The sequence below is a fragment of the Theropithecus gelada genome, chromosome 11, assembly GCF_003255815.1.
Source record: "Theropithecus gelada isolate Dixy chromosome 11, Tgel_1.0, whole genome shotgun sequence".
In the NCBI taxonomy this organism is placed as follows: Eukaryota; Metazoa; Chordata; class Mammalia; order Primates; family Cercopithecidae; genus Theropithecus; species Theropithecus gelada.
Window position 1 is genome coordinate 118,970,527 of NC_037679.1, and position 26,113 is coordinate 118,996,639.

At 42.2% G+C, this 26,113-nt stretch overlaps 1 pseudogene; it reads right to left on the reverse strand.

Moving 5' to 3' along the window:
• Positions 1-2,446: 2,446 nt before the first annotated feature.
• LOC112635028 lies at positions 2,447-4,969 on the reverse strand (annotated as a pseudogene).
• Positions 4,970-26,113: the final 21,144 nt, after the last annotated feature.

A 26,113-nucleotide genomic window follows, 5' to 3' on the forward strand; every position in this document is an offset into this window, starting at 1 on the left:
GTGATATTTATGGCCCTTTGAAGCATGTGATCATTGTAACCTACTCCCTGTTTGTATACACTTCCCCTTTCAAAATCCCTAATAAAAACTTGCTGTTTTTGTGGCTCAGGTGGATATCACAGAACCTGCTCATATGTGATGTCACCCCTGGAGGCTCAGCTATAACATTTCTCTCTTTGTACTCTTTCTCTCTATTTCTCAGACTGGCCAACACTTAGGGAAAATAGAAAAGAACCTACATTGAAATATTGGAGGCTGGTTCCCCCAAAACTGGGGCTCAAGCAATCCTCCTGCTTTGGCCTCCCAAAGTGCTGGGATTACAGGTGTGAGCCACCACACCTGGCATATTTTTATTTTTTCTTAATTTTTGTCTTTATTTTGCTTTTTAGTTTTTCTTTCAGCTTTCCGAGGTTGAATGCCCTTGTCTCTTGAATAATTCAGAGACTATAATTTTATATATGTTAGGCCCTTTGGAGTTCTCCCATAGCTAATACTGTATTTATTTTCCATTATTTTTTCTTTGTCTCATTTTCAATAGTTTCTATTTCTTTAAGTTTACTAACATTTTTTCTTTTGTAGCATCTAATCCACTGTTAACATAGTCTCTATTTTATGTCAAATATTATCTTTTTTATTTCTTATAGTTTCATTTGAGTCTTTTTTTCTCTCCTCAGAACTTGCAGGGATGAAAGAGTCATTTAAATATCTTCTTTATTTTAACATACTTATGTTTTCTCTACCTTTGTGAACATATAAAATATAATTTATAATGTAATATAAATATTCATTATAACTTTTAATATACTTGCTTATGAATTCTATTCTCCATCTCATTTCTGGATCCCTTTCAGTTATTCATAATTCTCCTCATTTTGGGTCATATTTTTTTGCTTATTTGCATGTCACATGATATTTGCTGGATGCCAGACATTGTGAATTTTGTCTTGTTGAGTAATAGGAATTCTTGTATTGCTTTCATTTCAATATTCTTGTGCCTTGTCCTGGGACACAACTGTCAGTTGGAACCAGTTTTACCTTTCCTTTCTTTTTCTTTTTTTTTTGACACAGTCTTGCTCTGTTACCCAGGTTGGAGTACAGTGGTGCAGTTTCAACTCACTGCAACCTCCGCCTCCTAGGTTCGAGCAATTCTCGTGCCTCAGCCACATAAGTAGCTGAGATTACAGGCATGTACCACCATGCCTGGCTAATTTTTGTATTTTTAGTAGAGATGGGGGTTTTGCCATGTTGGCCAAGCTGGTCTCCAACTTCTGGCCTCAAATGATCTGCGCATCTCAGCCTCCCAAAGTGTTGGGATTACAGGTGTGTGAGTCACCAGGCCCAGCCTATCTTTCCTTACTTTTAAACTTTGTGAGATGTGACCAGAGCAGTCTTTAGTCAAGAGTGATTTTGTCCCACTTCTGAGAAAATACTCTTCTGAGTTCCATACCCAAAATTCCATGTATTACAAAATTTTCCCACTCTAATTGGTGAGAATGTCCACTATTCTAGGCTCTGTGTTTTTTTGTTGTTTGTTTGTTTATTTGTTTTTTTGAGACAGAGTCTTGCTCTGTTTCCCAAACTGGAGTGCAGTGGCGTGATCTCAGCTCACTGCAACCTCCATCTCCCAGGTTCAAGCGATTCTCCAGCCTCAGCCTCCTGAGTAGCTGGGACTACAGGTGCCCACCACCACATGCGACTAAATGTTGTATTTTTAGTAAAGACAGAGTTGCACCATATTGGCCAGGCTGGTCTCAAACTCCTAACCTTGTGATCCACCCACCTCAGCCTCCCAAAGAGCTGGGATTACAGGTGTGAGCCACTGAACCTGGCCTTTGTTGTTTTTTTTTTAATGGTATGAATCTCATTTATTAAAAATATTATTTCTCACCTTTCTCAAATTGAAGACTGCAAATAATAAAAGCAGTGCTTTATTGAGTTGTCATTAACCCTGGGAGGGAGCAGCAGAGCTGCCTCTCCACGCTCCAGGAAACCGCGGCTCACATGTGACACATCTATCCCATCTTGCTTTACAAAACAGTCCTGAGGCTGGGCGCGGTGGCTTACACCTGTAATCCCAGCACTTTTGGGGGCAAGGCAGATGGATCACCTGAGCTCAGGAGTTCAAGACCAGTCTGTCCAACATGATGAAACCCCATCTCTACTAAAAATACAAAAATTAGCCAGCCGTGGTGGTTGGTGCCTGTAATCCCAGCTACTCTGGAGGCTGAGGCAGGAGAATGGCTTGAACTTGGGAGGCAAAGGTTGCGGTGAGCCGAGATTGCGCCATTATAATTCAGCCTGGGTGACAAGAGTGAAACTCTGACTCAAACAACAACAGCAACAACAACAAAACAGTTCTGAAGCTTAATCAAATGAAACTATTATACACGAAATTTACGTTAGAAAAAGAGAGCTGGGTGTAGGAAAGCCGGGAGTGGTGTTCCCTTTAAGCTAAGGTCTCTCGGCAGTTGGGGCATCTTCACTTCCTCGAGGCAAAACAGCAGATGAACCCCAAGGGGAACAGGATGATGACCAGGAAGATGCCCAGGAAGGTGAAGCAGTCCTCCAGCACCCCCGACCCTGCAGAGGGGACAGCTTCCCACGACCGTGATGGAGTTGGCAGGGTACTGGGTGGCAGTCCGGCTGTAGATGTTGTAGACCCTGGGGTGGCGGGTGGGTACCCCTGTGATGAGGTAGGGGTAGGGCTTTGGCGGGGGCTGGCAGGGGTGGCACCATAGCTGTGCAGGGTGCATGCACAGTTGCCCTGGACGGCCTGCAGTTTGTAGGCCAACAGCCGCTCCTGCAGCAGGGGCTTGTGGTCCACGGCTGACCCACTGAGCTCGGTCGGCCCCAGTGGTGACCCTAATCTTGAGGAGTTTCCTCACAGATGTGTGCTGACCAGTACCTACATAAGGGAGGAGGGATCCACTCACTGCAGATTTCGAGAGTTCTCTCTCCCCACTCCTCTTCAGCACTGTGTTCTGCAAATCCTGGCTGCCTTGGCCTCCCTATACTCCCAACAATGTCTCCTCAACTCATTGACAACCCAGGTGTATTCTCTATGCTGTAGTCTGGAGACTCTAGGCAGGAAGCTGGGTCCATCATTAGGCTCACTTCATTTGTTTTTCCGGCTCTCAGGGATTACTGCTCTCTTCTGTTATTCAATGTCTGAAAACCATTGTTTCAAATACATACTTTTTGGTGTTTTAGTTATTTAAGGCAAGAGAATTAATCTGGTCTTGTTACTCCATCTTTTTTACAGAAAGTACTAGGTGTGAGGGCAGGGTTGGGGTGGCCAGTAATTTAGAACTATTTGTCACAAATAAGCATTTTGGCACGACAGCAAAGCTGCTAAGCGCGCCTAATATGACCACTGCTCCCCGCCATCGGATATGTGCTTTTTATGCCTTTTAAAGAGGTAACATTGAGTACATGCACAATTACATAATGTAAATTGATAGCCACCCTATTTCATAAAAATAAAGAGCAAAAGTATATATTAGTTCTCACAATTACATTTGGTGATTTATGCTTCAATATTTTATCTTACTTCAAAATTCCCCAGCTATCCAAAGATTATCTATTAATTCAATTTACTACAGTCCAAAGGCTTAATTTAACTAAAGATTTTAGGTATTATGCTGAATCTAACACAATACAAAATATAATTAATGCTGATATAAAAACATGTATCAGAATTATAATTCAGCCGGGCTCAGTGGCTCATGCCTGTAATCCCAGCACTTTGGGAGGCTGAGGGAGGTGGATCACTCAAGCTCAGGAGTTCAAGACCAGCCTGAGAAACATAGCAAAACCTTGTCTCTACTAAAAATACAAAAATTAGCTGGGCATGGTGGCATGTACCTGTAGTCCCAACTACTCGGGAGGCTGAGGTGGGAGGGTCAGTTCAGCCCAGGCAGGTTGAGGCTGCAGTGAACTGAGATTGCACCAATGTACTCCACCTTGGGTGACAGAGTGAGACCTGCCTCAAAAAAATAAATAAATATATTATAATTCAATGTCATTGATTGTATTATTTTATATTTTCAGTATTCTTAAACATTATGTGGGGTATAATGTTATCTGATCTATAAATAGAATAAGTTTAGGAAACTCAGATTAACCAGTCTCTCCATTAGAAAACAAACTCAATTTTATTTTTAAAAATTATACATTTGTATTATACTCCATACTGATAAAATTGTGGAAAGACAATGCTGTTTTTTAAGCCATTATCATACTAATTTGTCTAAGGATTTTGGTGATCTTTGAACTCAGCTTCTTATATCAAAATGCTCCTGAGCAAAACCTTCTATGAGAATACTTTTATTTTCTTGGCACTTCCTGAGTAATGTATTACAAGTTTCATTTCTTTATTTTCAAGGACTTCTAAGAATATTAAATTTATATAAGCACTTACTATTCTCCATAAACCAATAAAATCAGAGCTCATTTTTTCAAAAAGAATTTAATTTAGTAATACTTTTTACCCTAATTTACTAATATTTCATCTTCCATTCAAAAGAGATAAAGGCTGTTTCAATTGCAAACACATAGACATCAGAGAGCACGCAGTTGAGTTTTACAATCTCATCCACAGGTCAAAAGTCAACATGGTAACACAATAACATTCTGGCTAGATCTCAAAGACTTGTTCCCCTTTCCAGTGAGCATTAAATATTGTTTTAATTGACTTGCACTCACAATAGACAAACAGAAACAAAAAAAAAGACTAATAAACCATATTTTCTGTTTGTCATATTTCCCCCAAAGGAAAATAGTTCCTCCTCATCCTAAGAGAGATCTCCAAGGGGATAGGCAATAAAACCAGACTCTTAATTATTGCTGCCAACAGTGAGGAATTAATTATCAGTCATGTTCAGAACCCAGAGAGGCTCAGGTTTTCATACACATAGCGGGTGCCTGATGACCATCCTGGTAGTGCATTACACACAACTTCCTTGACCATGCTGTAGAAAAAGGCATGGCTCACAGCACTGTTTTCTAAGAACACATGAATATATGAGGTGCTCTCTTGATTATGAAGCCAAGACTGGCCTACTGGTTCATTAGCAGAGGTGTGCTGTGGCTGGGCCCCATTGGCTCATGAGAGACGATTATGCTCAGCTCTTCCTAACTCTGCATTCAGTGACGTCACATTGGTAGGTTAAAAGGTCCATGTTACCAGTATTTATACCACAGAATTTAATAAATGTTGAAAATCAGCCCCTGCTGCCACCTCAAAGTGAAGCAGCCATGTTGTCTGGGATGACACCCCAAGTTCTTGGTCTCACGGCCAAGGAAATCAAGGATGTGGACACACCAAGTGTGAGGTTTACAGCAGAAATTTCATAGGTGAAATAAAGAACAGCTTTCTGCAATAGAGAGGGGTCCAGGAAAAAGGGTTGCCATTTTTTACAGTTGAATGCAAAGGCTTTGATAAGAAACCCATGAGGGTTGGGCATCTCATTTGCATAAGGTGCAAACTTCTGGGGGCTCCACCCCATCCTCCTAAAGCACATACAGGCCCTTAGCTTGAGTTACTCCATATTCCTTTGTTCCCCTTGCTGTGCACGTGTTAGGGACAAAATTTTCCATTGTGGGCATACCTGGGCAAGTCACTCGTGTAGCCTTTCTTATCTGTGTGGCTGTGGGCACGTCTTAGGCAAGTCCTGCTGTATAAGCTCCCTTATCTGTGCCTGCAGGCTGTTCTTCTGTTTGAGAGAATGCAACCGAGGACCCACCCTTACTGCCTGCCTGACTGGGTTTTTTCCTTTCTCCTCTCATGAAAGAACCAATTGTTAAACATTTACCTGCATATTATTTTCTTTTACTCACTAGTTCCTGAATCTGGTAATGGAAAAAGAAATGGCCCAAATCACAAATTAGATAAGACAGATTAATACAGTTGTCCAACAAAATAAACAAAAACAAAAACATAGAATGTTAAAAAAAAAAAAAAAAAAAAAGGAAGCAGGGGAACAGTCAGCCAGCCCAAACTTCTGTTGCCACATACCTGGATTTCAGCAACCCATAAGGTAAATTTGTAGGCAGTTTAATTGGCTCTGCCTAGTGAGTATACCTGGACATTTCAGTGAGACCTCCAAACTGGTTTTAAAGTATAAATTGCAAAAACTAATAACATGACTCTCACATAAATATAGAATGAATATGTGTCAAAAAATTTTTTCAATTTATCAATGAGAAAACCAACACGGGAGTCAAGCTCATTCAAAGACATATAGAAGAAATTTTACATAAATATAACCAAGGTACCATTCCAACTATATCTGGTCAACCATTGAAAGCATTCTCCCAAGTCTCACTTGGTTTTTGCCCTTCCTAGTACCTTTGATAGCCATCTTATTATTACTAATCTGGTCCTTGATTGTTTAATCTCTTGGTAAAAGTCTGTGTCTTCTAGAGTAAAACAATTCCACATAAAGATGATGCTGGCACAAGGCTTCTAACACATGCCATCTTCTGACCCAAGAAGTAAAGATATCCTGCCTTTGGGTCCCTTAGATCAGGCATCCAGAGATTTTTACACCTCCAATACTAGGCAAGGCCTATGCCCATCAAATCATCAGGCCATCACACAAACAAGAAGTTCTCCTGCCTCCCTAGAGGCTGACTGCAGACTCTTATGAGAGAATCCTGTCCCTAAGGTCAATGTTCACTGTCAGCAAGAAGAAGTTACAAAACAATGACCTTCAGCTGGGTGTGGTAGCTCACATCTGTAATCTCAACACTTCGGGAGGCCGAGGCAGTAGGATCTCTTGAGCCCACAAGTTCAAGACCAGTCCAGGCAACATAGCGAGACCCTGTCTCTACACAAAATACAAAAATTAGCCAGGCATAGTGGAGTGTACCTTTGGTCCCAGCTACTCAGGAGGCTGAGGTGGGAGGATGGCGTCAGCCCAGGAGGTCAAGGTTGCAGTGAGCTGTGATTGCAGCACTGCACTCCAGCCTGGTTGACAGAGCAAGACCTTGTCTCAGCAACAAGAGCTTACACCTGTAATCCCAGCACTTTGGGAGGCCAAGGCAGGTGGATCACTTGAGGTCAGGAGTTCGAGACCAGCCTGGCCAACATGGTGAAACCCTGTCTCTACTAAAAATGCAAAAATTAGCCAGGCATGGTGGCAGGCGCACCTGTAATTCCAGCTATTCGGAAGGCTGAGGAAGGAGAATCGCTTGAACTTGGGAGGCAGATGTTGCAGTGAGCCAAGATCACGCCACAGCACTCCAGCCTGAACAACAGAGTGAGACTCTGTCTCAAAACAAACAAACCAAAAAAACTAGCAACAACAACAACAACAACATCAACCTTTGCCCTTCATCTCCCTTTAAGATGAAGAATTGTCTCATAAGTAGAGGGGGGATTATGTTAGGGAAACAAGAGCGTAGGAGAGCCAAGGTGACACCATTTTAAAATCAACTCCATCTTAAAACCATCAAGGCACATTCCTTGCCAGTCAGAACCCATGATTATAAGATGTTTACAGCTAAAGAAATAGCTTAATAATGTCTGCAAGGACTGTTTCCCAAGACAATGGGACACATGACCCTACAGATAAGACAGGAGACAGATAAAAACAAGTCACAAAACCCTGCTAGTAAGACAAGAGATAGTAAAAAACAGGTAACAAGACCCTGCTGATAAGAGAGGAGACAGTAAAGAAACCAGCCCAAACCAGCCAGAACCAAGAAGGTGATGACAGCAACCTTCACTGCTCATTATACGCTAATTATAATGCATCAGGATACTAAAAAACACTCCCACCAGTGCCATGACAATTTGCAAATGTTGTGGCAATATCCAGAAGTTATCCTATATGGTGAGGATGGGGGAGAAACCCCAGGTGTGGGGAGCTCCTCTACCCTTTGCCAGAAAACTCATGAATAATCCATGCCTTGTTTAGCATATTATCAAGAAATTGCTATAAAATAGGCAACTAGCCCCCTCCCACCCTGCTCTGCCTGTGGAGCAGTCACTCTTTTATTACTTTGCTTTTTAATAAACTTGCTTTCACCTAAAAAAAAAAGTATAGAAGAAACAGAAATATTTATAGTCAATGAAAGAAAAAATGCAAAAATAAGATTACAAAGTTGGATACAAACTAGTCAATTTCCTACAGGGCCTATGGGAAAATAAATATTTCATCAGCTATGAAAGCTGTAAATAATAACTGTAATTATTATCTCACTTGAATAACCTTGTTTAAATAGTCTGTTTCTTGCATCTCTACTTTGTCTGAGCTGGACCCTGGCAAAGAAGAGAAGAAAAATATTCATTCTGCCATAGATTCCTACCCCTGAGAAAAGAAAAAAATTAGCTTCTAATAATGTTAATGTTAATTGGGATGTTGTATACAAAGATGATGTCACAGCTATTTTTCCTTGTAGATGTATCTGGTTTCTGTTATTAACAGTGACTGAGATTGTAGAAAAATATGGAATAGATCAGTGTTTATCAAAATTTGAACTCACACACAAAGAATGTTTGAGCTTTAGCAACACTTCACTAAAAGCTTTATTAGTCCATTCTCACACTGTTACAAAGAACTACCTGAGACTGGGTAATTTATAAAGAAAAGAGGTTTAACTGACTCACAGTTCTGCAGTCCATACAGGAAGCATGCCTGGGGAGGCGTCAGGAAACTTACAATCATGGCAGAAGAGGAAGGGGAAACAGGCACGTTACATCCTCCGTGGCTGAAGCAGGAGGAAGAGAGGGGAAATGCTACACACTTTCAAACAACCAGATCTTGTGAAACTCTATCACAAGACAGCTCTAGGGGGATGGAACTAAACCATTTGAAACCACCCCCATGATCTAATCACCTCCCACCAGGCCTCACCACCAATGTTGGGGATTACAATTCAACATAAGATTTGGGTGGGGACAGAGACCCAAACCATATCAAAAATTAAAACATTGTTACTTAAGGTGAATCCTTCAATCATGTGATCATAAATAACAGAAGATTATAAATAACCAAAGAGAGACTTCAGGAGCTAAAAGAAACAGGAATAAAGTATACACACTTAAATGTGGACACTGAAATCACAATAGTTTCTGGCCATAAGATGGTCATCAGAAAATGTAGGGGATAGTGAAAGGAACAGATATATATGATCACATACATATATATAGTTTTGTTTTGTTTTGTTTGAAATGTTGTCTAGCTCTGTCACATAGGCTGGAGTGCAGTGGCACGATCTCGGCTCACTGCAACTTCTGTCTCCCAGGTTCAAGCTATTCTCCCACCTCAGCCTCCCAAGTAGCTGGGGATTACAGGCACACGCCACCGTGCCCAGCTGACTTTTTGTATTTTTAGTAGAGATCAGGTTTCACTGTGTTGGCCAGGCTGGTCTCTAACTCCTGACCTCAATTGATCTGCCCACCTCAGCCTCCCAAAGTGCTGGGATTACAGGTGCGAGTCACTGCACCTGGCCCCAAGTGTGTTGCCTTTAAGTGGTGTGTTTTTCCAAAGAGTGAAAGCCTTTTCCAAATTCCGAAGTTTGAAATTTGTCCTCTGCTGCATGGTTGTTACAGTCCTGGGAAATTGTTTATTAAATGATGCACAACATATTTTGAGTTTGGATATAAAATGGAATTAGGTTCTGGACTCAGGTAATTATACTTTTTCCACCTCCATGGCTTTCTGGTGAGACATTGGAACACCAGCCTATTTATCATGCAGTTAAGAGCCTACAAGTCTAAATTTTAATGTGTAACTAGCAGAACAAGTGCAAATTTTCTGAAGATACAAGTGAGCATGAGGGGCCCCTCGTAATTCGCTATCTCAGCTCTTCAGTTGTAAAATATTTAGAATTTTTGTGAAAACCTAATGAGTGGAGGTATGTTGGTGAGGATGTTTTGGAAAGAGGCAAATTGGACATCTAATCCTGCTTAAGTTCCTATTTAACAAGACAATGATGACCCAGGGGAAAATTTTTGGTTGTTGTAATTATTCACCTTTTAAGACATAATAAGAAGTGTTAATGTCTCAGGAAAGCCAATCCTGGTTCTAGCCAAATGAATAATTCCACTTAACACTTGTTTACAGCAGTTTTCACAATAGTAATTTAAATAATTACTTATATAATTTTATTTAAAACCTGTCCCTCCGTTGGACTGAAGGCAGCAGGAGGGGTAAGACAATGGTATTATCAGTGCCTAGTACAATGACTGGCACATAGATGAACCCAATATGTTTTTGCAGAATGAATAGACAAACATCAGAAGCATTATAAAATTAATAAAAAGTCTATGAAAATAGCTGTATAAATTGTAAGACACAATATTTCTCTTTATTTTGGGACAGCTTAAAATCTGCATTTATTTATTTGTTTATTTATTTATTTATTTTGAGCTGGAGTCTCACTCTATCACCCAGGCTGGAGTGCAGTGGCACTATCGTGGCTCACTGCAACCTCCGCCTCCCAGGTTCAAACAATTCTACTGCCTCAGCTTCCCGAGTAGCTGGGATTACAGGCACCCGCCACCACGCCCGGCTAATTTTTTTTATTTTTAGTAGAGACGGGATTTCACCATGTTGGCCAGGATGGTCTCAAACTCCTGATCTCAGGTGATCCACCCACCTTGGCCTCCCAAAGTGCTGGGATTACAGGCGTGAGCCACCACGCCCGGCCATGGGTACACTCTTATAAAGAGAGCTACTGCTCCCAATTCTGTCCTATTGGTGCCTTTTAAGGTAGGCTTGTGTCGTAATGAGACAGAACGGGAGTGAGATGAGGCTATTCCTTTACATATTTTTTTTCTTTTTCTTTTTCCTTCTCTTTACAAAACCTCCTTTACACTAGTACCTTGCTGACACTGTACCTGCTAACCCTGAGGCTTTAGTCATAAAAGGAAAATCGCCATTCCTCTGTGCTCTCATAGTGTCTAACCAGGCCTGTTACTTAAATAACTCTAGAAACTGTCATTAGGCTAGCCAAATAGCAAACCAAGGTTGTTGAGTGTCCCACCTTGGAAAACAATGCTGAACAATTGATTTATGGTCCTCGTTGCTGCCAGCCAGACCACAGATGGCCCATTACTCAAGATAACCATGGCAACCAGATATGCTGACCTGCACACTCTAGCCCAGCCTCGCCTTGCTTACCCTACCCCTGATGTCGATTCCCACACTTTGCCTCGTAAAAGATTCCTTACTGGCTCTTTTCAGGCTGCCAGCCAGAGAACCCTTGTGCCTCTCCTGCCATCCTTGTGCTTGAGCACAAGCCCCAAAGTAGAGCCTTGTCTGGGAAATGTACTTGGTCCCGTGTTATTTTCCATTACATGGGGAGCCTAAGAGCCTGTGGGTCTGTAACAAAAATTAAATACTTAGGGAGAGAACATGCCTGAAAAGAATTGTGGCAAAATTGAAGCTGCTGGGGCTCTTTCAGGAACCTTCTCTTCAACTTATGTCACCCAGGCATGATTATTTAAACTAAAGTTTAAACTAGAATACCAGCTGGGTGCAGTGACTCACATTTGTAATTCCAGCACTTTGGGAGGCCAAGGAGGAAGGATTGCTTGAGGCCAGGAGTTTGAGGCTGCAGTGACCTATGATCATGCCACTGCACTCTGGGTGACAGAGTGAGGCCCTGTCTTTAAAAAAATAAAAATATAGCCAGGCACGGTGGTTCATGCCTATAATCCCAGCACTTTGGGAGGCTGAGGTAGGTGGATCACCTGAGGTCAGGAGTTCAAGACCAGCCTGGCCAACATCATGAAACCTCGTCTCTACCAAAAATACAACAAAATTTTAACCAAGCATGGTGGTGCACGCCTGTAGTACCAGCTACTCGGGAGGCTGAGGCAGGAGAATCGCTTGAACCCAGGAGGCAGAGGTTGCAGTGGGCCGAGATAGCACCATTGCACTTCAGCCTGGACAAAAAGAGTGAAACTCCATCTCAAAAAAAAAAAAAAAAAATAACATAGCAAAATAATTTCTCAAATAGAAATATAATTTGATATGGGGGTTTTGATGATCCACGATATTCAGGAAGGAATGTGATATTACACTTTCTTTAACAGATGGCCAGGCGTGGATCACACCTGTAATCCTAGCACTTTGGGAGGCTGAGGCAGGAGGATCACTTGACTTCAGGAGTTTGAGACCAGCCTGGGCAACATAGTGAGACCCTATCTTTAGGAAAAAAAAAAAAAGTTAAAAACCCATTAATGAATGGCGATGGCATTACACTAGGTACTCAGACTGCTAAGATGAAAAAGACAAGCTGTTTTCCAAGAGTTTATCAGGTAATGGAGATAGATATATGCAGAGACCTCTCTAATAGATGGCAGGATTTGATACCTGCTGAATAAAGAAGCATTCTAGAAGGTTAGGAAAGAGAGAGATATTTGTGCTTTTAGCTCAAGACATTTGATATTTTACTTGCTGCAAAAACTTGAATAACTTAATTTTGGCTGACATTCATTCAGCACTACCTCCATGGCAGGTACCATTTTAAGCACTTTATGTTTTAAGCTATGAAATGTTTACAGAACATCTTAATATTGGTAGCATTATTGTTGTTTTACTGATGATTAAGCTGAAGCACAGAAAGGTTAAGTAACTTGCCCAGAATCACACAGCCAGAAAGTATTGATAGCATAACTGAGATCTGAAACCAGGCATTGCAAGTCAGGACTTTCGCCACCGTGCTCTGCCATCATGGAAGGAAGGAAGTTGCAGGAAGAAGTGGAATCAGGGAGCTCCATGTGAAAGAACTGGTCTTTGTGTTTAGTTTTGTTTTGTTGTTTGAGCCAGGGTCTCACTCTGTTGCCCAGGCTAGAGTGCGTTAAAACAATTACAGCTTACTGCAGTCTCAACCTCCTGGGCTCAAGCCATCCTCCCACCTCAGCATCCCATGTAGCCACCATCCCTGGCTAATTTTTAAATTTTTTGTAGAGACACGGTTTCACTTTGTTATCCAAGATGGTCTCAAACTCCTGGGCTCAAGCAGTCCTCCTACCGTGGCCTCCCAAAGTGCTGGTATTACAGGCATGAGCCACGAAGCCTGGCCAAGAACTGGTCTTTAAACAGAGTCTCCCTATAAAAGCAGAATCCTATGTTAAAGGAGTAATTCCTTTTATGCAAAACGGCAGGAAAACGTCTGCATCTACAGAAGTCCTACATCATTATTATTTTTCACTCACGTCATAACCTCCACTGAAGGGGTCTATAGGAAATTTGGAACGCCAGTGAAAAGTAAGGTAACAGATTACTATAATTCACATCACAGTTCTAGACAGTAAACGCCCCGAAGGCGTTCCTGAAGTCTCTTTCATTTTTGCAGTCTCGGTTCTAAGAGCTAAGAAAAAACTCCTATATCATGTACACATCTGTGTCAGAGAGTAAGTAACCAGTATTTTCTGATAGCGGGCAATCTTTTTATAACAGAACGAAGCTCTGTGAAGTAAAACTTTCTGTGATAGTGAAAATGTTCTCTACTCTGCACTGCGTCACTAATGGCCACGTGTGGCTGTGGAGCACTTGACATGTGGCTCGTGTGACTGAGGAGCTGAATTTTAAGTTTTATTTCATTTTAATTAATTTAAATTTAAATAGCCACACTTGGCAGCATGGACTGTTACATGAATTTCAATTCTTTCCAAACCTCTGGTGTGGTTCCAGATAATGGGTGGTGTGTGGACTGGGCACTACTCCGCAGACGGGCCAATGTAGAACTGCTTTTAGTCTGGAAGTGACTGTCACAGCAATTTCCTCAAGCTTAAGAAATATAAGGGTGGAATGATAGATTTGAGAACATATTTAATTCCTATTTAATTAATTAATTTTTGCCACTTGGGAAAACACTTTGAAAAATAGGCAGCATTTCAGACATGCTGGGTCCACAGAAGAATGACCAACCAACCCGAAACCTGGAAAAGACACGGGTTCTTAGTTGGGCTATAGATTTTGAGAGAGATTAGATGGTCACTGTGTTTGTCCTAGAACAGAACAGGGTGCCTATATAATGATGTGACGGGCCAAGCGCGGTGGCTCACGCCTGTAATCCCAGCACTTTGGGAGGCTAAGCGGGGGAAATCTCTGGACTCTAGGAATTTGAAACCGGCCTGGGCAACATGGAGAGACCCCATCTCTACAAAAACTACAAAAAATCAGCCAGGCATGGTGGCATTTGGCCCCAGCTACTTGGGAGGCTGAAGTGGGAGGAATGTTTGAGCCTGGGAGGTCGAGGTTGCAGTGAGCTGTGATTATGCCACTGCACCCCAGCCTGGGAGACAGAGCAAGACCTTATCAAGAAAAAAAAAAAAAGGCCATGAAGGAATTTTCTAGGTTTAGATGTTGCTGTTGTGTCCATCTCACTCCCCCCAAATTTATACCTTGAAACCCTAACCACCAATGCAACTGTATTTGGAAATAGAGGCTGTAGAGAGAGGTAACTGTGGTTAAACGAGGTCATAAGGGTGGGGACCTCATCCTCTGGGACCGCTGTCCTTGTGAGAAGAGGAAGGGATCTTAGACGGCTTTCTCTCCACTCGCCACAGAGGAAAAAACACAGGATGACACAGCAAGAAGGCCACCATCAGCAAGCCAAGGAGAGAGGACTCCCCAGGAACCAAAGCAGCTGGCACCATGAGTTGGGACTTCCAGCCTCCAGAGCTGTGCAAAAATACATTTCTGTTGTTTAAGCTGCCCAGACTGAGGTATTTGTGATGGCAATCGGGGCTGACTAATCCAGATGTTAACCTCTTTATGATTCAAGGATAGCTGAATTCTGCCTTTTTAGCTTTCTAGAATGAACTTTCTGCATTAACACTAAAAATTCAATATGGAAGAACCCTACTTAAAGCATGGATATGTGGACACACACACACACGTGCATCCCAAAAAGGCTTTATTCTGGAAATTTGGAAATTTCAGAAGTTGAAGAAAAGTAAAATATTATCCACAATTTCACTTCTCAGAACGTTCTTTGTTACTAATATTTTTGGGTCTTTTCTTCCTGTGGTCTATATATTTGAGATCATAGTGTATATAATTTGTTTTTATTCACTTAAAACCTCCATTTTAAAATTTAAAGATAATTTTTGTACTATTCTTATGTTATCAGTTTCGGATGCTCCCTTTCTTTCAGTTGCACTTCGGCGTTGATGGAAGATCAACTTCTCTGAAGTGTGTGAAGCAGAAATGCCACAACAGCCTTTGGAACTGCCAGAGAGGGCTTTATTAAGTCAACAAAATACTTTCTCAGCTTTCAGTCACCAGGCAGTGGGATTCAACATAGACATGCCACTTGTCTGGATTTTCTATTTTGAGACTCATGTAAGTTAGAAAAATATGCAAGTTCAACCATTTTCTTTTTATTATATCCTTCATTTATTCTTTTATTCATAGCCATATATTTTCAAAATGAGAGGAGGTTTTCAGAGTTGGTAAGACCTACAGAAAATCATAGAGGAAGGCATTATATAGTCTGCTATGTATGTATGTATGTATGTATGTATGCATGCATGTATTTTGAGACAGTCTCACACTGTTGCCCAGGCTGGAATGCAGTGTCACAAGCACTGCTCACTGCAGTCTCAACCTCCTGGCCTCAAGCAATCCTCCCACTTCAGCCTCCCTAGTAGCTGAGACCACAGGCAGGTACCACCATACCTGGCTAATTAAAAATATTTTTTTTGCAGAGGTGGGGTCACCCAAGGTTTTTTGTTTGTTTGTTTTAGTTTTTGTTTTGTTTTTGAGACAACATCTTATTCTGTCACTCAGGCTGGAGTGCAGTGGCACGATCTAGGCTCACTACAACCTCCACCTCCCAGGTTCCAGCGATTCTCCTGCCTGAGCCTCCTGAGTAGCTGGGATTACAGGCACCTGCCACCACTCTCAGCTAATTTTTGTATCTTTAGTAGAGACAGGGTTTCACCATTTTGGCCAGGCTGGTCTCGAACTCCTGACTTCAAGTGATTCACCTGCCTTGGCTTCCCAAAGTGCTGGGATTACAGGCATGAGCCACTTAGTCCCGCGGGGTTGCCCAATGTTGCCCAGGCTGGTCTCAAACTCCTGGGCCTAAGCAATCCTGTCTCTTGCCTCAGCCTTGGAAAGTGCTAGAATTACAGGTGTGAGCCACTGTGCCCAGCTGTAATTTACTTTAAAAATTTTAGTGTCATTGGCATATCATTATATACATGCCAATAGTTTAAGCTATAACTCTAGGGGCAACCAGCTGACCTGCCGTCAAGGATGTGTTCCAACATGGTCATCTAACACTGCACAGAAGAGGCCAGGCCCAGATGATTCCTGCAAGGTTCTCCATTATCCCATCCTCTCCACCAACCAGGCTTTGGTTAATTAGCATATTGGATGTCAAAAATGGGTTTTATTGGCAGAACTAGTGTCTGTATATTATTAGGAGGGTAGATGCTGAAAACTGACTCTCATTGGTGAAAATAATATTCTCTCTCTATACATGTATAGGTAAAATAATTTAGGGACACTCCCTAAATCAGGTCACAATCTATGGTAGGGTGGGTTGGCCCCAAAGATGCCTGTCTTTGTGTAATCTCTTCTTTTAAGTGTGGGCTGAATTTAGTGACTTGATCATAATGAATAAAATGTAGCAGAGTGATGAAATGTCACTTCCAAAATTAGGTTTTAAAAGACTGTTGCTATTCTTGCACACTTTTTCTTTCTCTCCCCTCTTCTCTCTCTTTTTCTGTCTCCTTCTCTTGGAGCATTCATCCTGGGGGAAGCCAACTGCCAAACTGTGAGGTAACCCTGCAGAGATGCCCATGTAGAAAGGGATTGAGACCTGCCAATAATCATGGGAGTGATCTTGGAAACAGAACCATTTAGCTAAACGGTACCAGATTTTTAAGCCACAGAAACTGAGAGTATGAGTGTTTATTGATCTGGATCTCTAAATCTTGGGGCAATTTGCTTCGCATTAGTAGATAATAAAAATGGGTAAGACATAGAGAAACTATTCAGTGTCTGATATGTTTTTGGCAATAATATAGCTAACACCTCAGAGTACCTGGTATGTGCTAAGCAGTGTTCTATGTATTTTACATATAGCAATTCATTTTATCCTAACTTTGATCCTATTAGATCACCATTTTACAGATAGAGAGGTTAAATCACTTGACCAAAGGTAAAGTTTGGAGGAAAACCTAGGCAATCTAGATTTTGAGTCCATGCTCTTAACCCCTGCTATGCTGCTCCTCACAGTCCATTATGGCAGATGGAGTGAATCAAATTCTGTTAAAAGGCTATTATGGGCAGGGGTGGACAGGTGCAAGAACAGAGATAAAAAGTTGAAAAAGTGGCCGGGCGTGGTGGCTCAAGCCTGTAATCCCAGCACTTTGGGAGGCCAAGGTGGGCAGATCACGAGGTCAGGAGATCGAGACCATCCTGACTAACACGGTGAAACCCCGTCTCTACTAAAAAATACAAAAAAACTAGCTGGGCGAGGTGGCAGGCGCCTGTAGTCCCAGCTACTCGGGAAGCTGAGGCAGGAGAATGGCATAAACCTGGGAGGCGGAGCTTGCAGTGAGCTGAGATCTGGCCACTGCACTTCAGCCTAGGCGACAGAGCAAGACTCCGTCTCAAAAAAAAAAAAAAAAAAAAAAAAAGTTGAAAAAGCTTACTGAAAACTAAATTTAAATTTATTAAGAAGAATCTATATAAATTATGTTACCTATTCCCTGTGTCTTAGTCTGTTTTTTGTTGCTGTAACAGAATACCACAAACTTGATAATTTATAAAGAAAAGAAGCTTATTTGGCCATGGTTGTGGAGACTGGGAAGTCCAAGAGCATGGCATTATTATCTGGTGAATGTCATCCTGGCAGAAGGCAGAAGCAAGTGCACTAGACAAAGAAAAGATGGGGACTTATCAGGAGCCCAGTCCCGTCATAACTAACTTACTCCTGTGATAACAGCACTAATACATTCATGAAGGTGGAGTTCTCATTACCTAATCACCTCCTGAATTTCCCACCTCCCAATATTGCTGCACTGGGGATAGGTTTCCAACATGTGAACTTTAGGGGACATACTCAAACCACAGCTTTCTGCCCCTGGTCCTCAAAACTCATGTCCTTCTCACAGTGCAAATTGCATTCAAGCATCCCAAAAGTCTTAACTCATTCCTGCACCAACTCAGAAGTTCAAAGTCTAGAGTCTCATCTAAATCAGATATGAGTAAAATCTGAGACACAATTCATCCCAAGGCAAACTCCTCCTCTAACTGTGAGTTTGTGAAATCAAAACATGTTATCTACTTTCAAAAAGGTAAGACAGGCATAAAATAGACATTTCCATTCTAAAAGGGAAAAATAGGCAAGAAGAAAGGGGTAACTGGTCCCAAGTAAGTCCAAAACCTATAAGGGAAAACAACAGTAAGTTTTAAAGCTAAGCTAGGTGTGGTGGTGTGTGCCTATAATCCCAGCTACTTAGGAGGCTGAGTCAGGAGGATTGCTTGAAGTCATGAGTTCAAGTCTGTAGTGCACTATGATCATACTTGTGAACAGCCACTAACTCCACCCTAGGTACCACAGTGAGAACTTGTTTCAAAAAAAAAAAAAAAAGTCTTAAAGCTGGAGAATAATCTCCTTTGACTCCATGTCCTGCATCCTGGGCACACTGGGGCAGGAGTTGAGCCCCTGAGACCTCTGCCAGTCCCACCCCTATAGCATTTCTGTGCTCAGCTGTGCTTCAGCTCTCCCAGGCTGGAATTGCATGCTGCTGGCCCTACAGTTCTGTGGTCTTGGAGGTAGCCCCACTTCCTTAACTCCACTAGATATTGTCTTGGTGGGGACTCTCTGTGGCATTTCCAACCCCACATTTCTGCTTGGCATTGCTGTAATAGGAGCTCTTTGTGGTACCTCCATCCCTGTGGCAGGTTTCTGCCTGGGCTTCCAGGAGGTCTGTGGCATCTTTTGAAATTTAGGTGGAGGAAGCCATGCTTCCACAGCTTTTGCATTCTGCATGCCTGAATGCTACCAAGGCTTAAGTCTTATAACTCCCAGAGTACTGAATCAAGCAGCACCTGAAGCTGCTTGAGCCACCACTGGGGCCACCAAGGGGTGCTTAGATGGAATGCAGGGAACAGAAACCCAAGGTGGTTCCAGGCAATGAGCCTGTGCAGGAGGCCCCTGGCCCATCCCCTGAACCAACTCTGCCTTCCTAGAGCCCTAGGCCTGTGAAGGGAGGGGCAACCTCAAAGAACTCTAAATGCCTTTGGGATCTTCCTCCCATTGTCTTTATGAATAGCACCTGGCTCCCTTCTATCCATGGTAATCATTTTAGCTTCTGCCAAGTATCCTACTTCATTGCTCTTTAAATTTTACATTTCAAAGGGCCTTAGGACATCAACACAATTTACCTAAAGTCCTAGCAATGGTATAACAAAGATGACCCTACTCCAGTTTTCAATACCTTTTTCCTCATTTCCACCTGAGATGTCATCAGAATGGCCTTTACTGTCCGTATTTCTATCAACATTCTATCAACACTTAAGTAAGCTCTATGAAGATTCAGACTTTCCTGAGTTCTGGGATCTTCTGAGCCCTCACTAGAATGTTCCTTAGTGTTTTATTCATGGCAATCTAGGCTTTTTCTAGCCTGCTTCTCTAAATTCTTTCAGCCTCTACTCACTACCTAGTTCCAAAGCTGCTTCCACATTTTCAGGTAATTGTTATAGTAACAACTCCACCCTCGGTACTAATTTTCTGTCTTAATTCATGTTCTGTTGCTAAAATAAAATACCAGAATATTTAAATACCAGGATAATTTATTTTTTAGTTTTTTTTTTTTTTGAGACGCAGTCTGGCTCTGTCGCCCAGGCTGGAGTGCAGTGGCTGGATCTCAGCTCACTGCAAGCTCCACCTCCTGGGTTTATGCCATTCTCCCGCCTCAGCCTCCCGAGTAGCTGGGACTACAGGCGCCCGTCACCTTGCCTGGCTAGTTTTTTGTATTTTTTTTAGTAGAGACGGGGTTTCAACGTGTTAGCCAGGATGGTCTCAATCTCCTGACCTCGTGATCTGCCCATCTCGGCCTCCCAAAGTGCTGGGATTACAGGCTTGAGCCACCACGCCCGGCCTAATACCAGGATAATTTATAAAGAAAAGAAGTTTATTTGGCTCACGTTTCTGAAGGCTGGGAAGTTCAAGAACATGATGCTGTATCTCATGAAGGACATCCCATGGCAGAAGTCGGGAAGGTGGAAGCAAGCACGCTAGACCAAGAGAAGAAGAAAACTGAACTTATCAGGAGCCCACTTCCATGATGACTAACACACTCCTGTGATAATGACATTAATTCATTCATGAAGGCAGAGCCTTCATGACCTAATTACCTCTTAAAGTTCCCATCTCCTAATATTGTTGCATTGGGGATTAAATTTCCAATGCATGAACTTTGCACGTGCCAACATAGCACCCTATTCCCACTCAGAACAACTAGCAGGCTATGAGGAAATCTGCCTCTATTGGCTGGGAAGGGCACTTTTCAAAGGAGGTATATAGCCCAAGTAATAGACACAACAGATATATCCATCCATACTCTTTTGTGATGCTGTATGTTCTGACATTTCCACCCCAACTGATTTACTCAAGAGAAATAAACTCACCAACAGTTTGATCCATATGGCCCTCCTCCAAGATAAAATAAAATCTATTATTGCAATTTTTCACAAACAAATATTGAAAGTGATAGGCTACTTTGTTTTATTTATCTTCCTTTCCATAGTGACTTCCACATGCCTATATCTGGCATTTAGAATGGTGTGAAGAAAGAAGGCACCTGGGAGTCTTAGCAGAGCCTAATACATTGCACCCCAGTTCTGCCCCTGCAGATGACACCAAGAGATTCCTGGTGTCTTTACTCTGGGCACTGTCTGGCCTGATCAGTAAAAAACATAAGTCTGGCTGGGTGCGGTGGCTCATGCCTATAATCCCAGCACTTTGAGAGGTTGAGGCAGGCAGATCACAAGGTCAGGAGTTCAAGACCAGCCTGGCCAACATAGTGAAAACCCGTCTCTACTAAAAATAAAAAATAAAAAAATAAAAAAATTATCGGGGTGTGGTGGTGGGTGCCTGTAGTCCCAGCTACTTGGGAGGTTGAGGCAGGAGAATTGCTTGAACTGGAGAGGTGGAGGTTGGAGTGAGCCGAGATCACGCCACCCCACTTCAACCTGGGTGACACAGCAAGACTTTGTCTAAAAAGAACAAGTAAAAGAAAAAAAAAGTCCCCAGCATCCTTTGGTCGTTGCTGATAAAAATGCCCTGTTGACTGTCAGGGAATGACACCCAGCAAAGTTGTCCTAGTAATATATTGTAGACAATGGACATGCAAACTGGAAGAAAGAATTTTAATGCGGGTATAAGCAATGCTGTCTTCCTCTCATAACCTACATGGTGCTGATATATATTACAGTAGTAGGATCATCCTTCCATTATAAAAACGTCACCCTGGGCTTCTGATTTCCAAATCCATATATTCAGGACTAGAAGTTCTTCTCTGGCAAATTTCCTCGCTTCCATGAAAATGACAAAGGCAAGTCTGTTAATTTTGGTATGTAGAAAATATCTAGATTTTATGTAGGGTGCTTGATTTATTATACAACTCTTTGTGCTAGTTACTTTGTGAGTAGTTTTATGGGGAAAAAGTCATGGTGATTAAGTAATTCCATTTTGCACATTGTAAAAAATAAGAAAGTAAATGCAATACTTGTATAACACTAATTCTTACCTACCAGGCAGGAAAAATAAAAACACGTGTGTCTTACAAACTAAATAGGGCTCTAGTTCAAGCACTTATGATTGCACATTTGGGAAGAATGAAATAGCTCTTTCATTTAAAAAATACTATTATGCATTCTATTTGGTATTCTAGTATATAATATGGACACATGAACCACCCAAGTAACTATTTTCAAAAGTACACACAACACAGATGTATAAACAGTGCACCTAAATCATATAGTTCAGTCACTAGATGCCTTATGAGGCCCCCTCTTGGAGAAAGAACATACACTATGGGTACAAGTAAAATAAGGACTATTAAATGACCTTGGATTTATATAATAATAAATGAGGTGGCAATTGGTGATCTTGATGACAGCAATTTCACTATAATGTTCTAAAGTGAATGGGTGGAGAGAAATTAGAGACTGTGAGTACAGACACTGCTTTTTAAGAGATCGCTGGGCCGGGTAACGCCTGTAATCCCAGCACTTTGGGAGGACGAGGCGGGCGATCACCTGAGGTCAGGAGTTCAAGATCAGCCTTGCCAACATGGTGAAACACTGTCTCTACTAAAAATACAAAAGTTAGCTGGGCATGGTGGTGCACCCCTGTAATCCCAGCTACTCTGGAGGCTGAGACAGAAGAATCGCTTGAACTCAGGAGGCGGAGTTTGCAGTGAGCCAAGATCGCACCACTGCACTCCAGCCTGAGTGATAGAGACTCTCTCTCTCTCAAAAAGGGTTTGCTGTGAAAGAAAGGAAAGAAATGGCAACCAGCAGAGGTAAGTAGAGTGCGCATACAGCCATTCACTCCACAGCCTCTGCAACTCTTGCTTTCTGCATGCCTACAGAATTAGCACCACATGGATGCTGCCATAAACCCTTAACCTTATTACCACTAGCTGCAGCCCTGTCCTATCTCAAATGCTGTATTCCACACTTTGACAAACACCTGCTAACTTTCCAGCTCACTCCTTGTAGTATCTCAAATTCACCAGCCTTCTATCTTACCAGAATCTTTAATCCAATGATTTTATTACTATTATAATGTCCATCATCCCCACCATTGTGTCATTTGTTTTCTCCCTACCTAGTTTATATCCTATGGCCATCAGTAGAGTCACTGCTTTGCATATATTCAACTCTACTAAGCCCTTCTTCTCACATCGTACTTGCTTGGATAGATCATAACCCTAGTTAACTGCAACTCTCCGCCTGCTCCGTGCCTGCAGCCATGCAGTTAAAAGACATATAACTGTGCTAGCTGGTCTCCTGTTCAATTTGGGACCATGAATTTTCATGCAGTCTTTCATACTGCCCAGCAATTGTACAGTGTTTCCCTAATCCCTTCTCTCTCACATTCTCTCCTAGATTATTTCATCCTTTCTCCTCTCCCTTGTTTAACACTTCCTATGGCTTTGCTGAGATAGTTGAAGCAATCAGAAGAAATCATCCACACCTCCCTCCCCTATACCTGCCTATCTGCACCTGTGCCCACACTCGGACCTTCGCTTCTTCCTGGGAATCACCTGTCTCTGCTGCTGGCGAAGTCCTGCCACCTGTGCACTAAGAGGCATTCCCTGACTCATGCTCATGGACAAGTTCTGCCATTCTCATCTCTCGCTTCTGCATCCTCAGTTTCCCCCTCCTGATTGGAGAATTCCCATAAACATGCAGACATGCGGTTATTTCTCCCAACTAAAACTCCATTAACTCCCCTTATCTGTCTGCTAGTGTCCATTTCTTTCCTTCCTTTCACAGCAACTTTTTTTTTTTTTTTTTTGATACAGAGTTTTGCCCTTGTTGCTCAGGCTGGAGTGTAGTGGCACAATTTTCACTCACTGCAAACTCCACCTCCCGGGTTCAAGCAATTTTCCTGCCTCAGCCTCCCAAGTAGCTGGGATTGCAGGCATGAGCCACCACGCCCAGCTAATTTGTATTTGTAGTAGAGACAGGGTTTCACTATGTTGTCCAGGCTGGTCTCGAACTCCTGACTTGAGATGATTCGCCTGCCTCAGCCTCCCAAAGTGCTGGGATTATAGGCGTAAGCCACCGTGCCTGGCCCATGGCAAACTCTTAAAAAGCAGTATCCATCTTTGCAGTTTCTCATTTCTCTCCCCGGATTCACTTTTAAACAAATTATAACAAAATTGCTTTCATCAAGATCACCAGTTACCTCCTCTTTCATTACTAATCCAAGGTTGTTTCATAGTCCTCATTTTACTTGTCCTATCAGCAGCCAATTACTTTCTTCTCCTTGAAACACTTTGTCCACTTGGCTTCCAGGACACCGCACTCACCTGATGTTCCACCTACCTTTCTGTTGTTCCTTTTCAGTCTCTTGGTAGTTCCTCCTCATGTCATCATTCAGACTGGTAAGCGCTGATGTGCAGTAGGGCTCAGCCCTGGACTTCTCTTCTCTGTCTGCCTTCACACTCTGGGTGATCTCAAGAGCTCTCACAGCTTGACCAGTAGGCTCAGGACTCCCAGATTTTTATCTTCAACCCAAACCTCTCTCTTGAATCCAGACATATATCTAAGTGCCTATTTGACATTTCCACTTCATTTTTTTGACTTTGTACTTTATACAAATGCATTCTATTTTTATTTTTATTTTATTATTTTCTAGAGATGAGATCTCACTGTATTGTCCAGGCTGGTCTCAAACTCCTGAGCTCAAGCAATCCTCCCACCTCGGCCTCCCAAAGTACTGAGATTACTGGTGTGAGTCACCATGCCTGGCCTACAAATGCATTTTATGTGCAAGATTAATACATAAAATAGGACAATAAAGAACTATTCTGGGTTTGGTGGGAGGATTGGGGGAGATATTGGTCAAAGGGCATAGCATTTCAGAAGAAATAAGTTTGAGAGATCTATTGTATATCATGGCGACTATATTTAACAACAATATGTTGTATTCTTAAAAATTGCTAAAGACAGTAGATTTTAGGTGTTCTAGTCACACACACAAAAATGATAAGCATGTGAAATAATGCATATGGTAAATAGCTTGATGTAGTCAATTCACAGTACGTACATATATCAAAACCCCATGGTGTACACCACAAATGCATGCAATTTTGACTTCTCAATTAAAACAAAGAAAAACAAATTACTCTGAGTGAATTAGGGTGAAAAGCAACCATAAGGGGCTTTTCATTCACCTGAATATTTAATAGCCTCTTTTTTTTCTTTGAAGTTAATAGAGACAATGTCTCACTATGTTGCCCAGTCTGGTCTCAAACATGAGGCCAAGTGATCATCCCACCTTGGTCTCCCAAAGTACTAGGATTATAGGCTTGAGCCACCATGCCTGGCCTTAATAGCGTCTCACACTTCACATTCTGAAACAGTTCCTAGTATTCCTCCTGTTTCCTAAACCATCTCAATCAATGGCAGCTACATTTTTCCAGTTGCTCAGGTCAAAATCTTGAAGTCATTCTTTATTACTCTCTTACTCTCATACCCACATTTGGTCTGCTGGCATATTCTGTCTCATTTAACAGTCTACCTCTCTATCTACCTCTCTATCTATCTATCTCTCTATCTATCTATCTACAATTTATTGTCATCATTTATCCTTTAGAATTATTGTGGAGTTTTTTGGGTTTGTTTGTTTGTCTGAGATAGGGTCTTGCTCTGTCAACCAGGCTGGAGTGCAGTGACACAATCATGGCTCATTGCAGCCTCGACCCCCCAGACTCAAGCGATCCTCCCTCCTTAACCTCCTGAGTAGCTGGGATTACAGGTGCATGCCACCATGCCCAGCTAATTTTTTTATTTTTATTTTTTGCAGAGATGAGGTCTCACTATGTTGCCCAGGCTGGTCTCAAACTCCTGGGCTCAAATGATTCTCCTACCTTGGCCTCCAAAATGTTGGGATTACAGGCATGAACCACTGTGCCTGGCCCTGGATTATTGCTGTAAATGTCTAACTTGTCTCGCTATTTCTGCCATTAACTCTCTTCAGACTGTCTTCAATTTATTCATTTATTCAGAGCACAATTCTTTTCTGCTTAAAATTCTCCAGAGGCATCCCATCTCCCTTAGAGCAAAGGCCAATGTCCTATAACCCTAAGATCCTGTATAATTTTCGCCTGGCATTAGTGCTGCGCCCTCGTTTCCTGCCACTCTCTTCTGTATTCAGGTCACTCCAGCCACGCTGACCTCCTCGCTGTTTCTTGGCCATGTCAGGCACACTTGCACCTCAGGTCCTGTGCATCTGCCCTTCCTTCTGCCTGAATACATTTCCTTGGGTGTCCTCTGCCCAGTTCCTTCACTTCCTCAGGTCTTTATTCAAATGTGCCTCCTGGAGAGCCCTTCCTGGGCTACCCCATCTACAACTGCAAACCTCCCACCAAACTCATTCTTTGTATTTT